Consider the following 11,180-nt stretch of genomic DNA (forward strand, 5'->3'; position numbering starts at 1 on the left):
TTCTCTGCCATTCGGTATTCCTCAGGTGAGAATTCTTTGTTCAGTTCTGAGCCCCATTTTTAAATGGGGTTATTTGACTTCCTGGAGTCCACCTTCTTGAGTTCTTTATATGTGATTTTTTTTTTTAATTTACAAGTTTAAATCCCAGTTAAGCCTGCTGCTAATGTGGGTCTTTGGTTTAGCACTTCAGTTCCATCCTTTTACGTAATGCCACCTAACTAAATTCAGAAGAGAATTTCAAAATATAAATAGAGAAGGCAATTTTAGAAATTTAATTAGTAATCCCTCCCACACCACTGATTAAGTTTGGTTTTGGATCATTGATTCTCAAAAATCTTCACTAACAATTACACGAGCTAAAGTGATCACTTAATACCTGCTATATATTTAATATTTGAAACACAGATCAAGTCTATTTTCACCAGGTTTTTAGATGAGAACAAGTTATAGAAGTATCTTAGGTATAGAGCATCTTTGAAGTGAAGGTTTTATTTTGTTTTTCTCAATACAACATAGTGTTTTACTGATGGCATGCAGGAGGCTTATAGCAGTATGTAAGCAATAGGAAATAAGAAAATATGGAAAAGTGTGTCAGTTGTGATTTTATAGAAATATATGTGTTTGTTACTTCTCTGAACTAGAAGATGTTAGGCAAATTATATTTATTTGTTTATTTATTTATTTACTTATTTATTTATGATCTGTCTATGTCTATTATTTAATACTGAGGAGATGACTTAGGACTGCTTCCTTTGCATGCAAAATACATTGTCTGCTACTGAGCTATAGCCACAGAATCTCTAATTTATTTTTAATTTTTTCACTTGCTTTATGGAAAAGGTATTGTAACACTCCAACCTGATATTACTTTTTCTTTTCAATATCCTGCTTTGCAGCTTCCTTTGCCATATTTGCTCGGATGACAAAGAACCGAGCATTGGCATGGGCCATGTGAAGACTGGCAAAGCTTTAAAGTGCTTCTCTTCTTCAGTGATGACTCTGGCCTTTTCCTTTTTGTACACATTCCGGATGGACATCACAGGTCCTGTTAGCTTGGTGGCCAATTTCAATTCTTCAGCAGAACTGTCTCCCTTCATTGGAGCAGAAGGGTTCCTGGGGAAAAGTAAGAGTTTGGAGTGGTACTCATTCAGGAGCTGTACACTGGCATGTAGTGATTCAGTGGATTTGTTTTTGCCTCCATGGATTCACAGAGATGCCAATGGTACGAGTCATTTTCATGTGGATACCAGCCACCCTGAGTTTCTCTGGGTTGAACCCCCTGTCAGCCTGGACCTAGGTGTGGTATCTAACTGTAGGGCACCTCATGATGGGCCTGGTGGGACCAGACGCGGGACAAGGGCCAATGCGGTGCGCTTTCCCATGTGGGGGCCTTGTGTCTGCAGACTTTGGATGCCGGCTGCTTGAACCAAGTGTCCACTCGCAGCTGCCAGTCCTTGTGAAAGTGGGGCTTCAGGATTATGTCATTGCAGTTAGGCTGTACAGAAGAATGGTGGAGCAGAAAGGCTTAATTCTTATTAATAAAAAGGAATGAATTGGGTTTGAAGTGTTGAAAATAATTATTGAAATGTATGATAACAATATGTGAAGTTAAAGTGTTTGTGATTCATTGCTCTTCAAAAGACAAACAGACAAAGAATATGTTATATTCCTCCTTTACTACATGCAATAAAACAATTATGGGAAATGACCAAGTGTTAAGATATTGGTGTTTTCTTTCTGGCTTAGAGTTGAGAAGTCAATAATAATTAACAGCAGATTTGGTTTCTGTGGTTACATAGCTGAGAGAAAGAGGGCTAATAAAGCAATCAAATGCACCAATATAAAGTTATAGATATAGTGGATGCTTTAGGAAAAAGAAAATGGGTTTCTATAGAAGTTCTCTTAAATAAGCAGATAAAAGCATCAGAATACCCAGGGACTGCTAAGGTCTGGAAGAAGAACCTGCTTAGAGATGGAGAAGCAAGAGTTGCTTGAGAAAGAAGTTCAGCAGTTTATCCTAAATGTAATGCAAAAAAAAAAAAAAAATCCTTGGATGTATTTTTAAAGAACTAGAAATGGAGGACTGAGCACATTTGTATTCCAGCCTGTTGAAGTGGTATCCATCTGTAATGCCAACAGGGCAAGCCTAAGGCAAGGAAGCTGACAAGTTCAAGGTTAGCAAAGGGCTTGAGCTACATAGTAAAAAACAATCTCAAAAAAGAATCATCCAAAAATCTCCCGTTTAAATAATAAATTAGAGGAAGAAAATGTGGGTGCTGAATAGGTGTATATTCATGGAGTCTGAAGAAAGATGTGGTTACATAGACCAGGATATTAACAAAGAAGGTGGGGAGAAGTAGAGGGAAAAGTCATCAGTATTTGATAGTACACTGAGTGTGTGAAACCCAAAAGAGTACATTATATCTCTCTATGAAATTATTATGCCAATGCTAAATCAGATGAATTTTTATAAACCAGTCAAGTTGTGATGTGAAAATATGATGGTTTATCATGCTTATCAACTTTACACTTCTGGAAAGAGAAAACTGTAACTGAGGAATTTCTTTCTTGTTATTGACCAGTGCCAATGCTATGAAGCATTTTCTTAATTATTAATTCAAGTAGGAGGATTCAGCCCACTATGGCAACTATCATCCATAGACAGTTGGACCCAGGTTGTATAAGATAGCTAGCTTAGCAAACCAATAGTAGCATAATAGTAAGCAACAATCCTCTGTGTTTTCTGCCTCATATTTTGTCTTGTAGTCTTAGCTATCTTTCTACTGCTGTGATAAAACTCCACGAGAAAGCAATTTAGAAAATACAGTAAAATATAGCATTTAATTTGAGGCTTATAGTTTTGGAGAGTTAGAAGTCATGGCCATTATTGTACAAAGCATGGCAGCAGGCAGGGATGCATAGCACTGGACCAGTAGCTGAAAGCTTATATTTTGATCCACAAGCTTAAGGCCAAGAGAGAGAAAGAGGGGGAAAAAAAAGAAAGCTAATCAAAGTTACTGGTTTGAGCTTTGAATCCTCAAAGCCCATGCCCTAGTTCCCCCAATGAAACCGCTCCTCCAACAAGATCATGCTTCCTGATCTTTTCCAAAGACTTCTAACAAATAGAGATAGAATATCAAATATTCAAATACACAGTAGCCTATAGAGCCTACTATCAATAAACCACCAAACTTGTCTTCTCTAGATGATGGAGAATAACCTATAAGATAAAATAAACCTCTTCTTCCCAAGTTGTTTTCAATCAACGTGTTTATCAACAACAACAAACAAAACAAAACAAGACAAAACAAAACTAAGATTAAAACAAAAAACCTCTGTCCTTTTACGCTTATCTTATATTTCCTTTAGCCTTGTCTAGCCCAAACTTGTTATGTAGCTGATAGAGCTGGGACTGGCCTTGATCATGTCACCTCTGAGTGTTGGAGTTAAGGTCACACAATACCATGTCAGCTTTTTCTATATTTTGTGCCAATGAGATGAAGAGTCTGAAATGGACATTAAAAGTTCTTCAGTCCTTTATATTTCCAAACCTCTATGGATAAACTCCAAATAAACTTTTATCCCTTGGTCAGATATTTTGATTCTTCATTGGTCTTCTAAACTCTGATCCTGGTCTGCAGTATTTGCCTGCAGTTTTTGTCTGTGAATTTTCATGAGTGAAATCTAGTTCTGCAAAAGTTATTTCACATCCTGGGTAAAAATATATCCTAATTCAAAGAGTATAGCTTAGAGCTTAACATTCATAAAGAAACCGACATTTCACTAGGGCACTACTATCCTTGAATTCTGAGGATTTCAGGTTGCTATGCAACGCATGGAAAGTAGTGAAAAAATTATTTTCAAAGAATTTATCATATGCACCAACCTCTTTAAATGGGCACACATCCACATACAACTTGAGACTTTAATGCATTTTCTTCAAGGAAACTGACTTTTCCTCACTTTTCTTGGTCCACAATTTAATATTTTCATATGACATAAAATGAGTTAACTGATTTTCTGAGCATTTTAATCTACTTAAGCTTACAATTTTACAATTAAGATTATCTTCTCTTATTATAAGTAGAATAATTGTCTAGCTCTTCTAAAGCATTATATTAATTATCCAATCACTCAAATAATCTATTTTTCTTAGAAGTTGAAATGAAGACCCCAAAATTTTTTGGTACATTCTGACTACTAAAATATGTCCATGGATCCACAAAGATGAATTATCCCATTCATTTTGATATTGCTCAGCTTATCTCTTCACCTAGCATCAATTCATCCTCTGAAATCAAAGGCAATAATAAAACTGTCAAATGCCAAATTGGCTTTTATCTCAACCCAGTCTCCAGTGTCCTACTTCCTGTGTTATGATTTCTTCAAAGAAAATAGTGAGATTTGAATGAAAAAGAACAGTTCTGAATTATTATTCCTGGGTCTTCAGCCCCCAGTAGATACCAGATATTTGAATGTATATCTAAGTGTGTACTTGAGATATAGCCTCTGTTTGCATGATGATTCTTTGAAAAGAATAAGGTATTGGCATTTCCATTTAACTCTAAATGGGTTAAAATGTATAATAGAAAAAGATCAGCTTTCACACTCAAATCTAAGGGACTCTCCAGTGGATAGAATCAAGAAAATAACAATGGAATTAGAATTCAGTGATAAGAGGTCCAGTGTAGTAGGCACTTCTATAGAGTGCATGCATACAGTTATAGGGAGACCTGGAAATCCCCATATCATGGCTGCTTCCTTATTTGAGACAGAAAATAGCATATGTATTCTAGAGAGCTCAGGGCATAGATTATTTTTCCTGCCCTATGCCCAATCTATGCCAGAGTATGCAAACATTCCAGAGAGAAGGCAAAGAAGAGATTATTGAATATCATATATTTTGATAAATTTAATTATCACCATTATACACAGCTGATTCAACTGTTCACAGTTATATCTCTAAAGAAAAGTATAGAAAGAAACATAGAAACGTGTCTTAAATAACCTTTAAAAACATGGATAAATATCTTGATATTTTATTTTTCTCACTTTACTTATTTGTTTGTAAAATATGAAAGTGAATAATAACTGTGCTCTCTGAGTCTAGGCCCATGAAACATAGATCCTTAAGAACAAATACATACATATAGTTTATAAATGTAGACATGAAGAGCAAATAGATTCTTTTATTGACTACATTTTCCTTCTTTACAACAAAATATTTTCAATCCCCTCAGTAAAAAAATAGTTTATATAATCATTGTATCTTATTTATTTTCAGGTAAGAATACTGTGGTGAAATCTTTCCAATATACATGACTGAGTCTTTGGAGTAGAGACATAGAATAGGTCCTAGTTCAAAGAGTGTGTACTGCTTTGATATATGTTGTTCTCTGGAAATATTGAACTAGTTTACTCCCACAAGCAATATAAGAAGATGTCCATTTTCCAACACCCTCGCCCACACTGGGCCAAGTTAATGGCATATTTAAAACTATTTTATGGTGTTATACTCATGTGTAGGAAGGAGACTCTGATATTTTGTTAATGTTGATATCATTCTTTGTTTAAATGAAGTCATGAGTGAAGTTATCTACTACTGAGTAAAAAAAATATATATTTACTGGAGAATATTATTAATGGTAGATTATATTAGTTAAAGTAGATTACCAGAAATGTTTGCTCTCTAAAATCATTCTATAATTAGTTTTCAACAGCATCAGAAGCTTCAGTTTTAATGACTTGAATGACATTTATTAACTATGCCATGATTAGCACAAAACAAACCAGCATCATTTTATAGCCAAAAAATAATTAATTTGCAGTTCAGTTCCCTTCTTGTGAGTCACCAAATGCCACCTACCTGTGACAAATTCTATGAGCAATTAACAGGGATTTTCCATCATGTGGGATATATATTTTTTTCCCACATACGGGGTTATGCCTATTCTAGTTACACTTCTTTTATGCTAGTTTACAGTTGAGAAAGTCAAATTAAAATATCTTTATTGTTTTTTTCAGGGTGGATTACATCTTGGTACTGAAAGGCAAGCCATGCATATAGCCTCAAGATTTAAAGAAGAGCAGACTAGCCAAGCCCATAGAATATTAATTATTTATCAGTTATTTCCCGAAACATATAAATACTTTTATACATGGCTTTTAAACAAGGGCAATGAAAGTGAAATACTCTGTATAGAGCCTAAGGTCCAATTAATTAAATCCCAGTATGGCCTGTGTTCAGAGCTGATGAAAATGCTGCCTCAGTTTCCTCAAATCAGGAAAGGCACTGAAGTACATTGTCTGATTTCCCTTTGAGTCACTGACATGAGATCATCAGCTTGTTAGAATAAAATTATTCTATTTTTAAATGTTCTCAAGAGTACTTTATTTTTCCTAAGTTTCTATTTTAGTTGCAGTTGGAACACTTTTGCATCAATTGTTAATTTAAGAAAATCTAAAATCTTCAAAAGTAAAATAATGACAAAAGGAGGATTCAATGTATAAAGCTAAATGGAAATTCAACCTCCACTTACAGCACTGAACATAAATGTTGCTCAGGCTGAACTACGAATTACAATCAGAATTAAGTAAACTCCGAAAACTGTTGAAAAAATATATAGCTAATAGTATGTTCCTTCTTTCCGTTTGTGTGTGTGTGTGTGTGTGTGTGTGTGTGTACACGTGTGTTTCTTTCCATCCTCTGTAATCTTGCAAGTACTAACATATTTCCCCTCTGCTGCATTTTGAGGCATAACTTCTCATAATTTATTTGACTTTCTTTTCTTGAATTTGGGTGCTTTAAGTGAGCAAGCCCATAAGCATGTTGTATGGGTTGTTATATTGCTGTGCTTAAAAGGATTTTCACAGCCAGGTTTGGTGGCATAGACCTATAATTTCAGCACTTAGGGAATGGATACAGCTATCCAGTGTGGCTGCACTTGGGAGATGGTTTCTTTATAGACAGTGTTTGACCCACAAGTATGAGGACCTGAATTCAGTCTCCATCACTGATATTAAAAAAAAAAAATCAGCTTTGCCTTTATATTCAGCTCTGGGGAGGTAGAATTTGTAGGGTCCCTGGAGTATGCTTAGTGCCAAACAAGCCAAATCCCTGATCTCCAAGCTCACTGAGAGACCCTGTCCCATTTATTTTAGTATAGAAATTGAATACTTCAAGGTTTTCTTAGTTCTTTAAATGGCCTTTCAAAGTGTGAGGTTGTACAAGACATATATAGGCCTCCATGCTTACATGCCCAGTTCCTAAACTAGGATCACAGCTAAATTCTATAAAGCCTTCTACTACTGGAGACAAGCAAGCTTATTATAATTTACCCATTTTTTATATCAGTTATTAGTAAATGCCTTTGAACCTACAAATGGACAGTATCCAAAATCTATTTGAAAAAGTACATAAGTATACCCACTTTGTCAGCATTGTTAACTATTACTATCATCTACTTAGTGAGAAGCAAGTGTGAAGACAAGAAGAAGAGATCAACCAGTAGGGTACAAGTCAGGTTCACTGCAAATGTGTCTGACAGAGGAAAAGTACTTGTACCCTTAGTCAAAAGTCTTGGTTCTGATTACCGATGTTGAAAAATCCTCAATATTGTCTAAATTTAAAAACTATCTGAAACTCAGTTTAACCGTTTATGAAATGTAAAAGGCTTTAGAGAAATTAAAATGATTAAGTACACTGAATTATGCAGTGTTGTACGAGAATATCAGGACATAACACAGGCATAATTTGTCATTGAACGAATGGATGACCACTTTCTTTTTTTTTATTAGATATTTTCTTTATTTACATTTCAAATGTTATCCCTTTACCTGTTTTCCCTACTGAAAACCCCAATCCCATCCCCCCTCCCTCTGGTCACCAACCCACCCAATCCTGCTTCCCTATCCTGACATTCCCCTACACTGGGGCACAGAGCCTTCATAGGACCAAGGGCCTCTCTTCCAATTGATGTCCAACAAGGCCATCCTCTGCTACACATGCAGCTGGAGCCATGGTTCCCTCCATGCGTACTCTTTGGTTTAGTTCCGGGGAGCTCTGGGGATACTGGTAGGTTCATATTGTTGTTCCTCCTATGGGGCTGCAAACCCCTTCAGCTCCTTCAGGACCATTTTCTAAAAGTTCAAAACTGGACAGAAAGCTTCCCTTCAGTCTATTGAGAGCTAACTAATCAAGATATTGTTTTTTTCTTTCTAATCAACAGTATTTTCTTTTTAATTGCCTTGTTAAAGAAAATTTACATGTGAAAATTTACCAGACATCAGAAAATTTATACTTAATATACTTAATATTAAGGTGTTTTCCATAATGTTATAACAAAGGAACCATATTGTTGCCAAAAAAGCCCAGGTACTTCCTGATTATCTATACAATAAATTTCTTTGCATTTCACTAGTCTTTGAGATTCATTGTAGTATTTAATTTTGTCAGTATACCTATTACACATTAACAAAGGAAAATAAATGTAGCTTATATTAAGTTGGGGGGTCACTTGGACTCCCTGGCCAACAAATCAAACTGATTTTCTATGCCTGGTGTTTGGAATTTTTGTTCTTCTGTGGTTCATCAGGGCAGCATAATCACCCTTAGTGGTGTAAATTTAAGATACACCCACACACACACACCCCACCCACACACGTGTGCACGCGCACGCACACATGCACACGCACATGCACACGCACACAATGCCTTCCAATGCAAATAGAGAAATCTTTTTCTTTAAAGGTTTATACTTATTGTAAGAAAAACTTCAAATAGCATAGGAACATGTATAGTTCAATAACATTATCAAAATCTGAACTCTTTTACTCTTAATTTATCCTTTTGGCTACAAGGTAGCTCTTTGCACAGCAGCATATATCTATATTTTATTCACCATGACACTAACTCTGCATGCTCTAAGTTTATATAGGTTTAGTACACACACAAACACACACATACACACACAAAAACAACAATGAAAAATATGAAGTTAAAAGACAGAAAGGGGAAAATACATGGGAAATTTTGAATGGAGGTATGAAAGAGAAAAATAATACAGTTATATTATAGTTTCAAAAAATAGTTTATAAACAAACAAAGGGATATTGCATGTGCTAACACTGACAAGCATGCTTAGCAAATAGTGAAAACGAAACAGTAATTAGACTTCTCTGCAAGAAGGTTAAACTCCAACATTATATGTCACTCAACTGATGTATAGGGCAAATAAAACTATTTTTAAATAGGTTGCAAATGTACTTAATTTTCTTTACTGATTATTCCAAATTATCATAGAATCATTTGCAGTTTCAGAGAACAGTATTGTATTAGCATATTCAGAGTTTTAAAATATTTTTTGTTCTCTGTCAGTTAAGTTTTATTGAAATAATTGGTTATCCAGAGATTCGCAAAAGAAAGAAAAAGTGAGAAACAAAGAGAATTATTCCTTGAAGACCAGGCATTAACTAAGGCGAGAACTTACAAATGAGCACTCTGAAGGGGAGCATTAAGAATCATGTAGGAACTTGTTTAAAAAAGGTTTTCTGGCCTTCTCCAGATCTACTGAAGCAGAAATTCTAGAGGCAATTTTAACCAATATTTTAAAAATATGCATTTTTAAAAATCTCTTGATGGTTTCTATGTGCATATAATTTGTGAACTAATGAAAATATTTTAATTGCACTGTCTTGCTCAACTATAGCATTAAATGAAATTAGTCATTTGATACTGGACTTCCTGTCTACAATTTAACTAGTTTAGATAATATGCCTCTACCTTTTCTCTGTATTACTATTAAAACTAATCACTTTGTTAATATACTAGATTCACAGATAGCTAGAATTTAGAGTCACACCCAAACATGTCATTTTTCCCCTTTTATAATTTGTTAGATCTCTTTCTACAGTGAAAAAGATAGATGAATGAAATTTTCTAAACTGAGCTTGTACCTTGTGTTAGTCTCTGTATATAATAATATCTCTTGATCTTCAAAGCCATATAGTGGAGGCTGCATTCAGCAATCTTAAATATGATATCCAAAGCCACACATTAGAGAATCGAATCATCTGTGTGTGTTGCTGTATCCATCGTGCGTTCATTGGACAGATATAATCAGATCTCTGTTAATATGCACACTACACATGCTCACTAAATGTTTGTGGAGCATATGGAGATCAAAAACAGGGTACAATTTCCTTCTTGTGTATTTGGTAGCTGATATTATAACAGACATGCTTTGCACCCACATTTGCAGAATGCGTCCCGGTTCTGGATGATACTCAACTTTATATGATGGTCCGCATAACAGTGGGGGCATATGGGGGAAAATACTGGAATCACTGAAGAATAAAGACATCATTAAAGTGTTTAGATCTTTACAAGACAAAAACTTCAGTCATTGTAGATTTAGTTCTGTGTTTCATCAGTGCTCCCTGATAACATTTAACAAACACAAATTATATTAAAACAAACTTTATAACTTTTCAATGAATTCAACCCTTCTATGTTACTAGGGAGTATCTATGGTTCATTCCACATAACTTACCTTCTAGATCATGTCTTAGGAAAAGAGGTCCACTTAATTTAAAATCATTTCAAAATTACATGAAATAGCATATGGAGACAAATGCAATAGTTGCTAATGTTTCTTTGAGGAGTCATAGGGCAAGGGAGCAAAAGAAGCAGATTAAGAGAGTGCAGACACTTGTTATTTGAATAGCAGCAGGAATGGAAAACACATAGGGGTAGCATTTTAAAGCTGTGTGTGGGAGGCACTTACACAAAATATTTTGCCAACATGATTTCTGCGTACACCTCTCACACACTGCTCAGAAAATTTATACCAGAATAGAGATTCTCGACTTTTTTTTTTCTCTTGCAAGCTGTCTAGTCTATCTAATTAAAGTCCGCCAGCCAAATAGTATCAGGTGTTGACAAGATAGATGGCCGCTCTCCTTTGCCATCGGGAAGCAGAGATATACATTTTCATTTTACTCAGCCACAATGGTGAAAAATAATTCCCTTCATCTGTGCTCTGGAGCATTGTCTACTGATTGCTTTCTGTTAAGTTTCTCGGCCACCTCTAGTTGACAGTTTTCTTCTATTTGGCTTATAGACAGTCACTTTCTCTGAAGACATTTATTAATATTTGATAACATATACATGAAGAGCTTGA

At 35.1% G+C, this 11,180-nt stretch overlaps 1 pseudogene; it reads right to left on the minus strand.

The window, feature by feature from the left end:
- Positions 1–864: 864 nt before the first annotated feature.
- LOC110306788 lies at positions 865–3,048 on the minus strand (annotated as a pseudogene).
- Positions 3,049–11,180: the final 8,132 nt, after the last annotated feature.

The sequence above is a fragment of the Mus caroli genome, chromosome 2 (genome assembly GCF_900094665.2).
Source record: "Mus caroli chromosome 2, CAROLI_EIJ_v1.1, whole genome shotgun sequence".
NCBI classification, from domain to species: domain Eukaryota; kingdom Metazoa; phylum Chordata; class Mammalia; order Rodentia; family Muridae; genus Mus; species Mus caroli.